The 19126-nt window shown below is 40.4% G+C and overlaps 1 protein-coding gene across 10 annotated transcripts in view; it reads left to right on the forward strand.

Moving 5' to 3' along the window:
• BCAS3 (BCAS3 microtubule associated cell migration factor) overlaps nucleotides 1–19126 on the forward strand; it is a 661861-nt gene that overhangs the window by 56427 nt on the left and 586308 nt on the right. The window lies entirely within an intron of this gene.

Below are 19126 nucleotides of genomic sequence, written 5' to 3' on the forward strand. Positions count from 1 at the left end.
TCTTGGACTACAAACAGCAAGAATGATAACTAAAGTCTGTTTTCCTCCAACTGTCCATTCCCCTTCCCCACCTCCCCCAAAGATAAACTTAGTTCTGTCAGTTGAGATGGAAATAGGTAATCTTAACCAATTCAATATGGCCATTCACTTTCTGCTGTGGTTTTGATTTGTCTTCATCCTCTTTGATCTCGCTTTAGCCTCTGCCTTTGCTGGCTCTTTCTTGAAGTCCTTTTCTCTCTTGGTTTTCATGGCATCCTTCTTCCCAGATCCCTTCCTGGCTGACTGTGCTGCCTTTGTTATGTTTCTGGCTTAGCTTTCTTCTGTGGGTATTCCTGAAGTCACTGCTGTTCTCATGCGTTTGCCCTCCTTCTCAGTTATACTTATGCCGTGGAGAGCTTGGTTTTCACTTTTATCTGGGTTGTAGATGACTGTGTTCTCTGCATCTACAGCTATGTCAGAAGTGGAGTTTTGGGCTTTTAAGTTTGTAATTCTGCTTTAATAGAGAATACTTCTTAATGTTGTGTTTAAATAGTATATATGTTTTATATTAAAAGAATTCAGATATGTGTTTGTATTAAATCTACTGTTTAGATGGTTAAGTAACTCCTTACTCCTTAAAACTCTGAGTTTTCCAAAGGTAATATTTTCTTATTATTTTTCCTGTGTTCACTCAAGAACGTTTTTGCCTGTGCACTAAAAACGTAATCATAAAAATCATGTTTGGATACTTTAAAATCCTTTTAAAAAGAGGATATTAAAATATTTTGATTCTATTAGATTTTAAAAAGTTATCTGAAGTAAAAAAAATCTTATAAGACTTCTTGTAGCAGTTAATCCTCTAAATTTGTGAGAATGATGTTTTCGAAAACTTACGACATTGTGATTGTGCGTAAATAATTTACGCACAATAGTCTGAAATATATATACATTTGGCAACTAAATCTGCCTAAATGAAGTGAGCAGGATGGAGGAAACAAGGCAACAGTATCTTGCAGTCATGTGTAGATTTTCTCCCTTGCTATTCAACTCTATGGCATATTCTGATTTCAGCTCTTTAGCTGTCTCTGTTTCTTTCTCACACAATTGATCGAGTTCTCTCTGGCTGTCTCATGCTCTGTCACTCTCTTTCTTGTTCTGTTTTTTTTGTTGTTGTTGCATTTATACTTTGGTGAAATATTTTGACAGTGATGATTCTAGACCATCCTTTTCTAGAAGGTTTTTGGAGTAGCTGGCGTTCTCTTTGGATAATTTGAATCAAGGAGGACTTTATTACTAAAGGACTTGGCTCGGTTTCTTTGTGTGTAATTCGAAGACGAAGATTTTTCCCTCTTCATGTTATTTATGAAGTTGTTTTGTTTATGCTTATTATCAATGTTCATCTTTTCTCAACTTTAAGGAGAAATACATCATGAAAATATCTAATACTGCTAATAATTTATTTATAAGATTTACTTTCCTCTTTTAAAAAAGATTTCTTCCTTCACTATAATGTACTTATTTAAAAGTATATTGTTAGATTTAAAATATAATTTTACATGGGTAAGTTTTCTGTTATGATTTGAACAAATTACTTGTGTAACTTTTATTTTATTAATTTTTTAGATTTTTAAAAAGACTGGTCAAGTGCAGTAGTGAGAAGTGGGGGAAAGTAGAACAAGGAGTTCTATCTGTAACTGGCTGTAAACAGTCAATTGAGATAACTCACTACCTTTGGACCACCCTTTTAGATTTTTTTTCCCCCAAAGTTATGAATGTAAATGATCACATAAAACTTTTAATGGAAAAGAGTAATACCCACTTTTCTCTTTTACCCATTTTACTCTTAATTTGTTATGGTGGAATATGTGGCTTTCTGAAAAAGGATGTGTGGGAGATACTGTCTGCCTTCATTCTTCCTTCACTCTTGATCGATTATTTGACTGGATAACAAATACATGTTTATAAGAACATTACTTCAGAATTTTGAAGGCATCGGTGTAACATAGGCTGAAAAGTCTGAGACCATTTTGATACCTTTTTAAAGCTTTGTAGCCTGTTTTACTTTCTGGAAATACTCGTACAATGTTGGCTTTGTTCCTGATGTTCTGAAACTTTGCAGCCTTGTGTCTTGATTCATACATTTTCCTGGACCCTTTTAATGTGGAAATGCAAGTCTGGTATTTTGACGGAATGGCTTCAATTCTTTGTTGTTGATTTTTTCCATTAAGTTTTCATTGTTTTCTATAACTTGTATTATCTGGATGTTAAGTCTCCTGTACTGCTTAATTTTAAAAAATTAATTGCTTGTTCTTTTTTAGAGATAGTTCCAATGTGGCTTACTAATACTTTTATTGAATAATCCTTTTCTACTGTTTTGTTTTTCTTATCATATACTTCTCATATCCAACACCTTTGTCCCTCCTTCTTCCCTTACATTCTTCTTTTTGGTATACTTTATATATAAGTATGTAGCAAATAGAATCCAATGATATATAAAAATAATTACACATCAGGACAAAGTAAGATTTATTCCAGGAATACAACGTTGGCTAACATTTAAACATTCATGGGCTGAGTGCTGTGGCCATGCCTGTAATCCTAGCATTTGGGAGGCTGCGGTGGGTGGATTACCAGGTCAGGAGTTTGAGACTAGCCTTGCAAACATAGTGAAACCCTGTTTCTACTAAAAATACAAAAAATTAGCTGGCCGTGGTGACGGGCACCTGTAATCACAGCCACTCTGGAGGCTGAGGCAGGAGAATCACTTGAACTCAGGAGGTGGAGGTGGCAGTGAGCTGAGATTGCACCTTTGCACTCCAGTCTGGGTGACAGTGCAAGACTCAATCTCAAAAAAAAAAAAAAGAAAGAAAGAAAATTAATCAATGTAATCTGTATTAGAGTGAAGAAGAAAACCTGTATGATCATCTCAATGGAAGTAGGAAAAAACCTTTGCCAAAACTCAGTAGCTATTTATGATAAAAAGTTTTAGCAAACTAGAAATAGAAAAAAAATCTTTCTGAATATGATAAAGATTTTCTTTAAAAAAATCTATAGCGAGTGTCATACTCAGTGGTGATATAGTGAATGCTTTCGTGCTAAGTTCAGGATGACTTCTGTTACTACTTCTATTTATTGCAGTTCCTAGCCATTACAATAAGGCAAGAAAAAAAAGAAAAGACATAAAGATTAGAAAGAAGGATGTGAAAGTGTCTTCATTCATCAGTAACATAATTGTGTACATAGAAAATGCAATGGAACCCGCAAATGGTTAGAATTAATCAGTTAATTTAGCAGAGCTGCAGCATACAAGGTTCTGTAAGTCGTTTGTGAACTGAATCACTTCCTGTGTATTTTTCCAGCATCACGTTCTGCCATCCTTACCCTGTCCCTCCGCTAGTTATCACAACATTCCCTTGTGATAGTTGTACTGCATTTCTTTCATTTCCTCAAAAGATCCATCTTCCTGCTTTCAGATCTGCATTTGTTATTTCCTCTCCTAGAATATTCATGTCCTTCTACTGCCTCCTGCTCCTTATCCACTGTCAGTAGCGTGTGCTCCCATGGGACTTAATGTTCTTTAATTCCTTGTTTGCCTCTTGTTTGCTGTATTTGTAGACTGTTTTTATGTATTCAGTGCCTCACAGAGTGCTTTATATAAGGTATTAATAAATATTTGTTGAGTATTGCTGGATTGTGTAATACTTTGAAAGTTAAGACCTGGAAGAAGTGAGTTCTCTTTCTGAAGGTATTTCTGTAGAGAGTCTGTCTCCTAACTAAAAGTGAAAAACTGAAGGATTTGGTTGACTTCTTATCCCACAGAAGACCATCATTGAATTTAAGGAATTTAATTCATGTCAGCATAGCTTATGCATCCCTGCTTCTTCATGGCCACTATCAACAATAATTGATTATTTTCTTAATGAACCTAGGTCTGCTTTAGGATTTTTTTCAATGTAACATTCTAGAAAGCTATGACCAATTAATTGGTATTATCTCAGATAAAAACTGTTACTAATTATCTTTCAAATCTGTTCTTCTAGAACTTAATTCCAAGTAATAAATTCTTCTCATTTATTACTCTAAGTAGCCATTTTGGCTTTTAGTGCCTCACTTTTGTAATAAAATGTATCACTATGGGCCTGACGCAGTTGCTCACTCCTGTCATCCCAGCACTTTGGGAGGCTGAGGCCGGTGGATCACGAGGTCAGGAGATCAAGACCATCCTGGCCAACATGGTGAAACCCGTTCTCTACTAAAAATACAAAAAATCAGCTGGGCGTGGTGGCATGCGCCTGTAGTTCCAGGTACTTGGGAGACTGAGGCAGGGGAATTGCTTGAACCGGGAGGTGGAGGTTGCAGTGAGCTGAGATCGTGCCACTGCACTCCAGCCTGGTGACAGAGCAAGACTCTGTCTTAAAAAAAAAAAAGTATCAGTATGTACATTTTAATATACAAGTCAAGAATTTTATATGGTTATAGACTTTGTGCTCACAAAGATTATTTCTGAAGAATGAGATCAGAAGAGACTTTCACTTCCTTTAATATGTTTTTTATTTCTTAAAGTAAGGACCATGTAATTCTAACTACTGAAAATATTGATTATTAAAAAATCAAGTAATACTGAAATATGGGCAATGAAAATTTATGTGAGACTGTGTTAGCAAAAGTAAACCTGACTGCTTCTTCCTTTTCATCCTTCCTCAGATGTTGAGCATGTACTGAAGGCCCATATTAACAGTATATATTTCCAGGTTTTTTCCCCTTAACTATTCACACATGTAAAACACTAACTTATATTATTATGTCCCAGGACTGATTCAGATTCTTTATATGTATTACATGTTTTGGGCATTGCTTTATTTCAGAACTTAGATATTTCTTTTATTATTGCTAAACATTATGTAACATTGTATTGTATGGGCATTTATGTTGTTTTTCAGCTTTTTCCCTATTGGTTGTATTGTTGTGTACCTCTATATATGTACATTTTAAAGCATATACAAGGAATTATTTTTTTTAAGGATAACTCCTAATGGGTAATTGCTCAAAGGATCTCTGTATTTCAGTTTTGATGCATGCTGTAAAATTTCCTCTGAGAGAGTCTATGAACATTTTTACATGAGAATGCCCTTTCTCCTTATTCTGTTCTATACTGGTTATTATTGAATGTTTTCAATCATTGCCTGTCTGGATAGCAGAAAATCCTATTCATATGTAACTCAAAAATTTTTGTTTTTAGAGACAGTCTCACTTTGTGGCCCAGGCTGGGATGCAGTGGTGTGATCCTAGCTCACTGAAGCCTCAAACTCCTGGGCTCAAGCAATCCTCTCTCATAGCCTCCTGAGTAGCTAGGAATACAGGCACAGGTCAGCATGCCTGGCTAATTTTTAATTTTTTTGTAGGGGTGAGGTCTTGCTATGTTGCCCAGGCTAGTCTTGAGCCCCTGGCCTCAAATAATTCTCCTATCTCAGCCTCCCAGTGCTGGAATTATAGATGTGATGCACTGTACCCATATGTAATTTTTTGATCCTTGATTACTAGGGAGCATAGAAAATCCTCTTATTTTTACTATTTATATTCATTAATATCACACTTATATACTTTCTCATTGTTTTGAGCTCTTTACTAGGTTATTATTAATCTTTTGTTTCATATTAAAAAAAAATCCTTCTGTATTTTACTATGCCTAACTTTAAACCATGACTTTTCTTGAAAGTTTAATTAACATTTTGTTTTGTTGTAGTTATTCATCTTCTTGTTCTGTTACATTTTCCTTACTGTTCATGGTCAGGAGTAGTTCTTGCTTGCCAGTCTCTGATTTTAATAGATTTTTGGACAAAATTTCTCATTTATTATGGCATTTCCCTTACTATAATGTTAGTTTTTTGGAATGACAGGAACTATATTTTTCTAATATTTGCATTCTTTGCGGTGACTTGCATAATAATAATGTGTGCCATATGGGGGGTACCCCATAATGAATTTATTCAATATTTTATAGATAATAATCTAGAATAACACTTTTTATAGAGTGTTTATAAATTATCAGTGATCAAATGATATATTTTATTTTATTCATTTTATTTTGAGACAGGCTCTCTCTCTGTTGTCCAAGCTGGAGTGCAGTAGCACAATCATGGCTCACTGCAGCCTTGACTTCCTGGGCTCAAGTGATACTCCTGCCTTGGCCTCCTAAAGCACTGGGATTATAGGTGTGAGCTACCATACCTGACCTTTTTTTTTTTTTTTTTTTTTTTTCTCCTGTAGGATAGAATCTTGTTCTGTCATCCAGGCTGGAGAACAGTGGCACAATTATGGCTCACTGCAGCCTTGACCTCCTGGGCTCGAGTGATCCTTCTGCCTCAGCCTCAGGCATGTGCCACCATGCCTGGCTAATTACAGAGTCATGCTCTGTTGCCCAGGCTGGAGTGCAATGGCATGGTTTTAGATGGGGTCCCACTGTGATCCACAGGGTGGTCTTGAACCACTGGCCTCAGGTGATCTTCCTGCTTTGGCCTCCCAACTGTAAGGACTACAGGTGTAAGCCTCTTTGCCTGGCCTGATGTTGTTTTCTGCATTAATAGAGTTTATAACTCTTAAGAATTATACTAGCCTTGTGTATATGCTGTTTCCTTCCTGCTCATGGAGAAAGACAATCACTTTGGCCTTGAATAATTTCTTAGAAATGCAGATGTAAATTAAAAAAAAAATACACACACACACACACACACACACACACACTCACTCCCTCTCTCTCTCTCTCTTTCTCTTTCTCTCTCTCTCTCTCTTACACACAATCTGTTCAGCCAAAACACTAGCAAACCTCTAAAAGTAGGCCAACTGACATTTGTTTATATTCCTCACCAGTCTTTTGCAAAGATGAAGAAACAGGCTTATTGACATTTTAAATGGCTAAACTATGAGATTTAGGGCTTCTCTAATGTTTTCTGCTCTAATTACTTCTCAGTTTGTCTTGTATATTGTATATTTTTAAAACTAACACCTAGTCCTTATTATTGAGGTCTTACTGCTTGTGATCATTGAGGTTTTTGCAATATTTTGCTAAGCCTGTGATTCAGGTAAATTGTAACTTGAGAACATATGTTCTGTTTATCTTTTATTTCTTTAATGTTTTTGGTCAGAGAACAGTGTTTCTAGGGGAGAATATCTGCTTTAGAGTTGCTGCTTTTTTAGTTTGGTGATTTCATGGTTTTAGGTATAAGAAACTGATTTCAGAAGATTCTTAGTTTATACCTAGCTGAACTCTGTAATTAGGATGTTTTTCTATAAGAGCTATAGAGAGAAATGCACTGAACAGAAAAGAGAGGTGAATTAAGTAAACTATATGATGCTTGATACTTTCCAGATAACATTTTAGGTTGATTGTGTACATTATTACCACTTTACCACTGTTCTGCAGGGTGAGTACCATTATTCTAATTCACAGGCGAGGAGACTTAAAGCTCAAAGAAATTAACACTTGGTAAATGGTGAAACTGAAACTTGTAATATCAATTATTATTTGGTTATATAACACAAAGTATAAAAAAGTACAAAGTATTTCAAAATCCTATTCCCTGAAGATACCCTCTGTTAATCTCTTGTTTTATGTCATTTAAGCCTCTTTATACACACACTCCATATACATGATGTGTTTTAAAAATTGGGATTACTATGTAATGTATTTTATATCCTTTTATTAATTTAACATTATTAGTTGAGCATTTTCCTATTATTGGATATTCTCCTTTAATATGCTTTTCAGTAGCTGCATACATTTTCATCATGTGGGTTTACAATTACTTATTTAAGCAACATTTTTCATTTTTCTCCTTTTTTCTATTTTTAATTTTTTTTTTTTTTTTTTTTGTTTTTTTTAGTTTTTTGAGACAGAGTTTCGCTCTTGTTACCCAGGCTGGAGTGCAATGGCGCGATCTTGGCTCACCGCAACCTCCGCCTCCTGGGTTCAGGCAATTCTCCTGCCTCAGCCTCCTGAGTAGCTGGGATTACAGGCACGCGCCACCATGCCCAGCTGATTTTTTTTGTATTTTTAGTAGAGACGGGTTTCACCATGTTGACCAGGATGGTCTCGATCTCTCGACCTCGTGATCCACCCGCCTCGGCCTCCCAAAGTGCTGGGATTACAGGCTTGAGCCACCGCGCCCGGCCTATTTTTAATTTTTTAATTGATACAAATATTTTATATATTTGTGATAATTGCGAGTATTTCTTATATGCATAGGATGTTTAATGATCAGGTTAGGGTATTTTAGTTATTCATCACCTGAAGTATTTATCATTTCTATATGTTGGTAACATTTCAAGTTCTCTCTTCTAGCTACCTTTATACATAATACATGTTGCTAACTATAGTCATCATACTCTGTTATTGAATATTGAGGCTTACTTGTTCTAACTCAGTGGCCCCAACTTTTTCAGCATCAGGGGCTAGTTTTGTGGAAGCCAGTTTTTCCCTGGATATGGGGGCATAGTGGGGGTTTTATTTTGGGATGAAACTCTTCCACCTCAGATCATCAGGCATTAGTTAGATTCTCATAAGTGTACAACCTAGATCCCCCATATGCACAGTTTGTAATGGAATTGGTGCTCCTATGAGAATCTAATGCCACCACTGACCTGACAGGAGGTGTAGCATAGGCAGTAATGCCTGCTCTCTTAATGCTTACCTCCTGCTGTTTGGCCCAGTTCCTAACAGGCCACGAATTGGTACCAGTCTGCAGCCCAGGAGTTAGGGACCCCTGTTCTGTGTGTTTGTACCTATTAACCAACCTCTCTTTATCCACCCCCATTCCATCCACACATTATTCTCAGGCTCTGATATGTATCACTGCATTCCCTATCTCCATGAGATCAGTTTCTTTAGCTTTCACATGTAAGGGAGAACATGTGACATCTGAAGTTTCTGTGCGTGGCTCATTTCACTTAACATAATTACCTCCAGTTCCATCCCTGTGCTGCAGTGACATGATTTTATCATTTTTTATGGCCACGTATTATTTCATTCTGTATTTATAGCACATTTTCTTCGTTCATTCATTGATGGGCACTTAGGTTGATCCCATATCTTTGCTGCTGTGAGTAGTGCTGTGATAAACACGTGAGCGCAGGTTATACAGATTTTGTTTCCTTTGGATAAATACCAAGTAATGGGATTGCTGGATCATATGGTAGCTCTATTTTTAATTTTTTGAGTAATTTCCATATTGTTTTCATTGTTTTCCATAGTGGTTGTATCAGTTTACACTCCCACCAACAGCATGTAAGAGTTCCCTTCTTGGCTAGGTGTGGTGGTTCATGCCTGTAATTCCACCACTTTGGGAGGCTGAGGTGGGCGGATCATGAGGTCAAGAGATCAAGACCATCCTGGCCAACATGGTGAAACCTCCTCTCTACTAAAAATACAAAAATTAGCTGGGTGTGGTGCCGTGGGCCTGTAGTCCCAACTACTTGGGTGGCTGAGGGAGGAGAATCACTTGAATTCGAGAGGTGGAGGTTGCAGTGAGCAAAGATTGTGCCACTGCACTCCAGCCTGGCGACAGAGCAAGACTCTGTATCAAAAAAAAAAAAAAAAAAAAAAAAAGGGAAAAAAAAAGGAGTTTCCTTCTAAATACACAAAATTAGCCAGCCTGGTGGTGGTGCGCACTTGTGATCCCAGCTATTCAGAAGGCTGAGGCAGGAGCATGCCTGAACCTGGGAGGCAGAGGCTGCAGTGAGCTGAGATCGTGCCACTGCACTCTAGCCTGGGAAGCAGAGCCAGACTCCATCACACACACACACACACACACACACACACACACACACACACACGCACAGTGTTCCCTTCTCTGCATCCTTACCAGCATCTTTTATTTTTTTATTTTAGCTAATAGCCATTCTTTTTTTTTTTTTGAGACGGAGTTTCGCTCTTGTTACCCAGGCTGGAGTGCAATGGCGCGATCTTGGCTCACCGCAACCTCCGCCTCCTGGGTTCAGGCAATTCTCCTGCCTCAGCCTTCTGAGTAGTTGGGATTACAGGCATGCGCCACCATGCCCAGCTAATTTTTTTGTATTTTTAGTAGAGACGGGCTTTCACCATGTTGACCAGGATGGTCTCGATCTCTCGACCTCGTGATCCACCCGCCTCGGCCTCCCAAAGTGCTGGGATTACAGGCTTGAGCCACCGTGCCCGGCCGCTACTAGCCATTCTAACTGCGGTGAGGTGGTATCTCATTGTGGTTTTGACTTGCATTTCCCTAATGCTTAGTAATTTGAGTATTTTTCCTATAGACCTGTTGGCCATTTGTATGTCTTGTTTTGATAAATGTCTATTCGTGTTCTTAGCCCACATTTTGATGGGATTAAAAAAATGGTTGAATTGTTTAAGTTCTTTGTATATTCTGGATATTAGTCCCTTATTGGATGAATAGTTTGTAAATATTTTCTTTCATTTAACAAGTTGTCTGTTCACTCTGTTAATTGTTTCCTTTGCTGTATGGAACCCTTTTAGTTTAAAGTAGTTCTATTTGCATATTTTTGTTGTAGTTGTCTGTGCTTTTGAGGTCTTTAGTCATGAAGCTTTTGCCTAGACCTACGTCTTGAAGTATTTTCCATATATGGACATATATAGTAGTCTTATTGTTTTAGGTCTTATATTTATGTCTTTAATCCACCTTGAGTTGATTTTTGTATGTGGGGAGAGATAGGTGTTCAGTTTCATTTATGCATATGGATATTGAATTTCCTCAGCACCATGTATCGAAGGTGTCTTTTCCCCTGTGTATATTTTTGGCATCTTTATAAAAATTAGTTGGTTGTAAATATATGGATTTATTTCTAGACTCTCTGTTCTGTTCCATTGGTTTATGTGTCTGTTTTTTTTTTGTTTTTTTTTTTTTTGAGACGGAGTTTCGCTCTTGTTACCCAGGCTGGAGTGCAATGGCGCGATCTCGGCTCACCGCAACCTCCGCCTCCTGGGTTCAGGCAATTCTCCTGCCTCAGCCTCCTGAGTAGCTGAGATTACAGGCACGTGCCACCATGCCCAGCTAATTTTTTTTTGTATTTTTAGTAGAGACGGGGTTTCACCATGTTGACCAGGATGGTCTCGATCTCTCGACCTCGTGATCCACCTGCCTCGGCCTCCCAAAGTGCTGGGATTACAGGCTTGAGCCACCGCGCCCGGCCCCTGATCTTTATTCTTTCTTTTTTTCTGCTAATATTGAGTTTGGTTTGTTCTTGCTTTTCTAGTTTCTTGAGGTGCATTGTTAGGCTGCTTATTTGAAAGCTTTCTACTTTTTGGATTTGTTGATTGCTATAAAATTCTCTTTGGGCACTGCTTTAGTTGTATCCCAAGTAGTTTTGGTATAGTGTGTTTCCATTTTAATTTGTTTCAAGAAATTTTTTGATTTCTCTCATAATTTCTTCAGTAACCCAATGGTTGTTCAGGAGTATCCTGTGTAATTTCCATGTATTTGTATAGTTTACGAAGTTCATCTTGATGTTGATATTTAGTTTTATTCCACTGTAGTCTGAGAAGATTTTTTTTTTTTTTTTTTTGAGAGGGAGTTTCACTCTTGTTACCCAGGCTGGAGTGCAATGGTGCGATCTTGGCTCACCGCAACCTCCGCCTCCTGGGTTCAGGCAATTCTCCTGCCTCAGCCTCCTGAGTAGCTGGAATTACAGGCACGCGCCACCATGCCCAGCTAATTTTTTGTATTTTTCATAGAGACGGGGTTTCACAATGTTGACCAGGATGGTCTCGATCTCTTGACCTCGTGATCCACCCACCTCGGCCTCCCAAAGTGCTGGGATTACAGGCTTGAGCCACCACGCCCGGCTTGTTTTGTTTTTGAGACAGAGTCTCCCTCTTTTGCCCAGTTTGGAGTGCAGTGATATTGGCTCATCTGCAACCTCTGTTTCCTGGGTTCAGCAATTCTCCTGCCTTAGCCTCCTGAGTAGCTGGGACTACAGTCGCTTGCCACCACTCCCAGCTAATTTTTGTATTCTTAGTAGAGGTGGGGTTTCACCACATTGGCCAGACTGGAAGATTTCAGTTTCTAAAAATTTGTTGAAAGTTATTTTGTGGCCTAACATATGGTCTATCATGGAGAATGTTCTGTGTGTTGATAAGAATGTTTTTTTTTTTTTTTTTTTTTTTTTTTTTGAGACGGAGTTTCGCTCTTGTTACCCAGGCTGGAGTGCAATGGCGCGATCTCGGCTCACCGCAACCTCCGCCTCCTGGGTTCAGGCAATTCTCCTGCCTCAGCCTCCTGAGTAGCTGGGATTATAGGCACACGCCACCATGCCCAGCTAATTTTTTGTATTTTTAGTAGAGACGGGGTTTCACCATGTTGACCAGGTTGGTCTCGATCTCTCGACCTTGTGATCCACCCGCCTCGGCCTCCCAAAGTCCTGGGATTACAGGCTTGAGCCACCGCGCCCGGCCCGTTGATAAGAATGTTTAACCAGCCTGGGCAACATTGCATGACCCCATCTCTATAAAAAAATTTAGCAGAATGTATATTCTGTAGTTGTTGGATAGAATGTTCTATACATATCTGTTAGGGTCATTGGTTCTGAAGTCCAGTTTAAATCCAATGTTTCATCGTTGGTTTCCTGTCTGAATGATCTGTTTAATGCTGAGAGTGGGGAGTTGAAGCCCCCCACCATTAATGTATTTCAGTTTATCTCTCCCTTTAGATATACTAATATTTGCTTTATGAATCTGGATGCTACAGTATTGGGTGCATATATATTTAGAATTACTATATTCTCTTGCTGGATTGACTCCTTTATCATTATATAGTGACTTTTAAAAAAACTGCTTTAGTTTTGTTTCATTTTGTTTTATTTTTAAAGATGAGGTCTCACAGTGTCACCTGGGCTGAAGTGCAGAGGTGTGATTGTAGTTCACTGCAGCCTTGAACTCCTAGGCTAAAGCAGTCCTTCCATCCCAGCCTCCTGAGTAGCCGGAAGTACAGGTGTGCACCACCATGCCTGGCTAATTTTTAAAAAATACTATAGAGGTGAGGGTTTTGCTCTGTTAGCTGAGCTGGTCTTCAACTTCTGTCTTCAAGCGGTCCTCCCACCTTGGCCCCCCAAAACACTGTGATTACAGGTGTGGCCACTGTGCCCAGCCAAATTCTGTTTTATCTGCTATCAGTATAGCTAGTCTTGCTCACTTTTAGTTTCTGTTTGCATGGAGTATCTTTTCTCTATCCCTTTACTTTGAGTCTAACTATGTCTGTAGGCAAAGTGCATTTCTTGTAGGCATCATGTAGTTGGATCATATTTCTTTTATACATTCAGTCAGCCCTTATCTTTTAAGCAGATAATTTAATCAATTTACATTTAAGGTTATTGATATGTGAGGTTTTGTTACTGTCATATAATTTGTTTTTCTGGTTGTTTTGTATATTCTTTGTTTTTTTTTTTCTCTTATTGTTTGTCATTTTGTTTGGTGATATGCTGTAGTGGTACCATTTGAGTCCTTTCTCTTCCTTATTTGTATGTTTGGTTTACCAGTGAGTTTTATACTTCTGTGTGTTTTCATGATCAGGTATATGTTATTTCACTTTCATGTTTAGGACTCCTTTGAGTATCTCTTGTAGGCCTAGTCTAGTGGTGATGGATTACCCCAGCTTTTGCTTATCTTGGACTTTATTTCTTCTTCATTCATGAAGGATAATTTTGCTGGATATAGTATCCTTGGATGACAGGTTTTTATGTTTTTTATTTTATCACTTGCAGAATGTGATTCAATTCTCTCCAGTCCTATAGCCTTCTGCTGAGAAATCCACTGTTGGTTTAATGGAGGTTCCTTTATAGGTGACTAAATGCTTTCACTTGCTGCTATTAGTATCTTCTCTTTTGCTTGGCTATAGTTTGACTATAAAGTGCCATGGAAGAAGACCTCTTTGCATTGTATCTGGGGATTTTTGGACCTCTTATTTGTGAAAGTCTAGGTCTTTCTCTTGCTAGACTTGGGAAGTTTTCAGCTAATATTTTGTTAAATAGGTTTTCTGACTCTTTCATTCTATCTTCATTCTTGTGGATATCAGCATTTCAAATTTTTGGTCACTTTATGTTGTCCCAAATGTCACAAGGCTTTGCTAATTCTTTTTCATCCTTTTTTCTTTATTTTTGCCTGACTGCATTATTTCAAAAGAACTGTCTTCAAGTTCTGAGATTCTTCCTTCTGCTTGATCTTGTTTATTGTTGTGTTTGAATCTATTTTGTAATTTATTCATAGAGTTCTGTTCTACAATTTGTTTTGCTCTTTTAAAAAATACGTCTTTTGTAAACGTCTTAGTCATATCTTGAATTGTTTTTCTGATTTTTCCTTATTGTTTTTCAGAACTCTCTTGGATCTTACTGAGCTTCTCTAAAATCTGAGATTTTGTGAAATTTTTTACTAAACTCTGTTGCTGGAAAATTATTGTTTTCTTTTGTAGGTTTCATATTTTCTTGCTTTTTCATGTGTCCAAGTCTCTTTACATTGATATCTGCACATCTGGTTTAACAGTCGGGTTGCTTCTTCCAATTTTTTTTTTTTTTCTGAGACAGAGTTTCACTCTTGTTACCCAGGCTGGAGTGCAATGGCGTGATCTCGGCTCACTGCAACCTCTGCCTCCTGGGTTCAGGCAATTCTCCTGCCTCAGCCTCCTTAAAAGCTGGGATTACAGGCACAGCTAATTTTTTGTATTTTTAGTAGAGACGGGGTTTCACCATGTTGACCAGGATGGTCTCGATCTCTTGACCTCGTGATCCACCCACCTCAGCCTCCCAAAGTGCTGAGATTACAGGCTTGAGCCATCGCGCCCGGCCGCTTCTTCCAATTTTTAATTTAATTTTATTTATTTGTATTTTTTAGAGATGGGGTCTCACTCTGTTGCCCAGGCTGGAGTTTAGTGGCGTGGTCATGGCTCACTGCAGCTTTGACCTTCTGGGCTCAATCCTTCTACCTCAGCCTCCCGAGTAGCTGGAACTACAGGCATGTGCCACAATGCCTGGTTAGTTTTAAATTTTTTGTAGAGACAGGATCTCACTATGTTGCCCAGCCTGGTCTCAAATTACTGGCCTCAGAAAATCCTGCCTTGGCCTTCCAAAGTGCTGAGATGAGAGGTGTGAGCCACCATGCCCATCTACTATGGGTAGGGTGCTTTGGCTTTGATTTAGGTGCATATGTTAGTGTGAGCACTGTTTAATTTCTTTGGCTGTAAACAATGTGAGTGGTATCTGTGATTTCCTTGGTAGCTGTGATCATTAATACTGTCAACTTGATTGGATTGAAGGACACAAAGTATTGTTCTTCGGTGTGTCTGTGAGGGTATTGCCAAAGGAGATTAATACTTGAGTCAGTGGGCTGGGAAAGGCAGACTTACCCTCAATCTGGGTGGGCACCATATAATTAGCTGTCACTGTGACTAGAGCAGGCAGAAAAACATGCAAAGGCTAGACTGGCCTAGCCTCCCAGCCTACATCATTCTCCTATTCTCCTTGCTCTTCAACTTGCAGACATTGTGATCCTGTGAGTTAACAATTAACTCTCCTTTATATATATATATATATCCTATTAGTTCTGTCCCTCTAGAGAACCCTAGTATTGTAGCTTTGGGTACAGTTATTAGTCTGTGGTGAAGTTTTGCTGGGCAATAGGACACCCGGTGGGCCATTCTTTGTATTCCATTGGTGGCAGTGATAGGCTGATTGTGCCTTTCTGCCCCAGGGCGGCTTGTACTGGCACCATTGTTTGTAGGTCCAGGCAGTCTGATTCTTGGGCCTCAAGATGGCTTGCTTAGCAGTGGTGGGCCAGGCATGTGGGCAGCTTTTCAGGACCCTGGACAGCTGGTATGATGTGGGGAGTGGCAATAGCAGTGGTGAAGCAATGCACTGGAATCTGAGTGGTTTATGCTAGTATTGGCTTCAACAGGTTGGCAGACCTGTTCTTTGACTTGATGGTGGTGCATGGTCGTAGGTGCCAGCTCTTGGCAGGTTGTATTGGCCCAACTGCAGACCCCAGGAGGAGTGGTCAGGCGCCAATGGTGATGTCCTGATCTGGGTGATTTCCAGGCCCTTGGGTGACATGCTCAATTACTGTGGGGACTGGACTGGATCAGTAGACTTGTCCTTGGGTCCCTTGGTAGTGCGTTCAGGTGATGTCCATGGTAGGCAAGGGCAGGATGGCCCCTAGCCTACTGGTGGAATGCTCAGGTGTTGGCAGTGGTGTCTGTGCTGCAGTCCTGCCACTGGAGAGAGCGAGGTCACTCTCACTGGGAGCAGCATAGGGAGGTAGCTGTGGGATGTGTGGTTTTCCTGTGCTCTTCTTATACAACAGCCTGCAGTAGTGGAGGTGGGCTTTGTCTTTGAAGCACTTAAAAGTGCCTGGCCTCTTTTTTCCCTCCTTGGCCTGGTGCTGGAGGCAGCATTAGCCCTAACCCTAGCCCCAGGTCCAGCCCCAGAGCAGGTCACAGACCTTTGGAGACTGGCTCTGGGCCTGCTATGGGGGAGGGGGAAGGCCCCCCTCAGCAGGAGCAGCCTAAGCGAGTAGTTGCGGGGAATGCAGTTTGCTTGTGCTGTGGCCCCACAGCAGCCTGCAGCAGTGGCAGTGGGATTTATCCTTGGGGTGTGTGAAGGTGCCTTGCCTCCCCTCTTTCTCCTTGGCCCAGTGGCCTCAAGGGAAGGACATAGTCCTTTGAGGTTTGTTTGTTTGTTTGTTTGTTTGTTTTGGAGATGAAGTTTCACTCTGTCACCCAGGCTGGAGTACAATGGTGCGCTCTCAGCTCGCTGCAACCTCCACCTCCCGGGTTCAAGTGATTCTCCCCCTACAGCCTTCTGAGTAGCTGGGATTACAGGTTCCCGCCACCATGCCGGGCTAATTTTTGTATTTTAGTAGAGACGGGGTTTCACCAGGTTGGCCAGACTGGTCTTGAACTCCTGACCTCAGGTGGTCTGCCCATCTTGGCCTCCCAAAGTGCTGGGATTACAGGTGTGAGCCACCATACCCCAGCCTGGGTTTGGTTCTTAGAATGGTGCCAAGCTACAGCTGTTCAGGGCTTGGAAGCCTGTGGGAGTCCGAGTTCCTTATCTGCAGCAATGCCTCTGTCTAGTCTGTAGGCAGTTCCCTATGTTAGTCTTGAGGCCTATATGGGTCAAGGGGTTCTTGTGTAGTTAGGATTGTGAAACACTGTGTGGGGGTGTGGAGCCTTGGGGGTCTGTCTCCCCCTTTTCCTCTGCCCTTGAGCTTTCCCCAGTTCCTAGTCCATCCCTACTTCCCTCTCCTTACTTGTTACCTGCTTTCAGTCCTTGCCATCACCTCTCTAATCCCAGTCTTCTCTCTCTTATTTTTTTTGAGACGGATTCATGCTCTGTCACCAGACTGGAGTACAGTGGCAAGATCTCGGCTCACTGCACCCTCCAACTTCCTGGTTCAAGCAATTCTCCTGCTTCAGCCTCCCAAGTAGCTGGGTTTACAGGCACGTGCCACCATACCCAGCTAATTTTTGTGTTTTTATGAGACGAGGATTCACCATGTTGGCCAGGATGGTCTCGATCTGCTGACTTTGTGATCCAAGGTTGTAGTGACCCAAGATAGTGTCACTGAACTCCAGCTTAGGTGACAGAGTGAGACCCTGTCAAAAAAATTTTTTTTTTAGTTTTGGGTTTAAGATCACTGACTACTGCAGATAGTATGCACCTCCTCCACAGAGTGGAACAAAAATAGCAAGTAGATATTCACACTTCAAATAGATTGTCTAAGAGAGAACAATGGGGCCAGATGCGGTGGCTCATGCCTATAATCCCAGCACTTTGGGATGCTGAGGCGGGCGGATCACTTGAGGTCAGGTTCTAGATCAGCCTGGCCAACATAGCAAAACCCTGTCTCTACTAAAAATACAAAAATTAGCTGGGCGTGGTGGTGTGCATCTGTAGTCCTAGCTACTCAGGAGGCTGAGGCAGAAGAATCGCTTGAATGTAGAGATGGTACTGGGAGGCGGAGGTTGCAGTGAGCCAAATCACACCACTGCACTCTAGCCTGGGCAACAGAGTGAGACTCCATCTCAAAAAAAAGGCATGATGTGAAGCAAGTAAGTTCCATGTAAGCTTAATGATTCTGACCCAAATATAAAAATGAGTTTTCAGCTTATTTGGATAAATACCAAGGAGCATGCTTTTGGCATTGTGTGGTAAAAGTATGTTTAGTTTTGTAAGATACTGCAAAGCTATCTTCCAAAGTGGCTGTATTATTTATTATTTCCACAAGCAATGAATGAGAGTTGTGTAGGTTGCATCTTTGCCACCATTTGGTAGTGTCAGTGTTCTGAAATTTGCCTATTCTGATAGCTGTGCATTGGTATCTTATTGTTGAAACTTGCAATTCTCTAATGACATATGATGTGGAGCATCTTTAAATATGCTTATTTTTCATGTATTGTCTCCTTTAGTAAGGTGACTCTTCAGGTCTTCAAGTCCTTTTTATTTTCTTTTTTTGAGGCAGGGTCTCACTCTGTCACCAGGGCTGAAATGCAGAGGTGTGTGATCATGACTCACTGTAACCTTGACCTTCCAGGCTTAAGCAGTCCTCCCAACTCAGCCTCCCAAGTAGCTGAGACTATAGGCAAGCACCACCATGTCTGACTAATTTCTGTATTTTTTGTAGAGATGGGGTTTTCCCATGTTGGCAAGGCTGGTCTTAAACTACCGGTCTCAAACCATCTGCCTATCTCAGCCTCCCAAAGTACTGGGATTACAGCATGAGCCACTGCACCTGGCTGACTGTTCAGGTCTTTTGCCCGTTTTTAAATCAGGTTTTTCTCTTGTTGAGTTTCGTTTTATTTATTTATTTTTGAGACAGAGTCTCATCCTGTCACCCAGGCTGGAGAGCAGTGGCATGATCATGGCTCACAGTTGCCTCTGCCTCCCAGGTTCAGGTGATCCTCCTGCCTCACTGTCCTGAGTAGCTGGGACCACAGGTGTGCCACCATGCCTGGCTAATTGTTGTATTTTTTGTGGAGACAGGGTTGCACCGTATTTCCCAGGCTGGTCTTGAACTTCTGCACTCAAGTGATCCACTTACCTTCGTCTCCCAAAGTGCTGGGATTACAGGTGTGAGCCACTTTGCCCAGCCTTAGTGTTGTGTTTGGAGGAGTTC

Source organism: Saimiri boliviensis, chromosome 17, assembly GCF_048565385.1.
Source record: "Saimiri boliviensis isolate mSaiBol1 chromosome 17, mSaiBol1.pri, whole genome shotgun sequence".
Lineage (NCBI taxonomy): Eukaryota > Metazoa > Chordata > Mammalia > Primates > Cebidae > Saimiri > Saimiri boliviensis.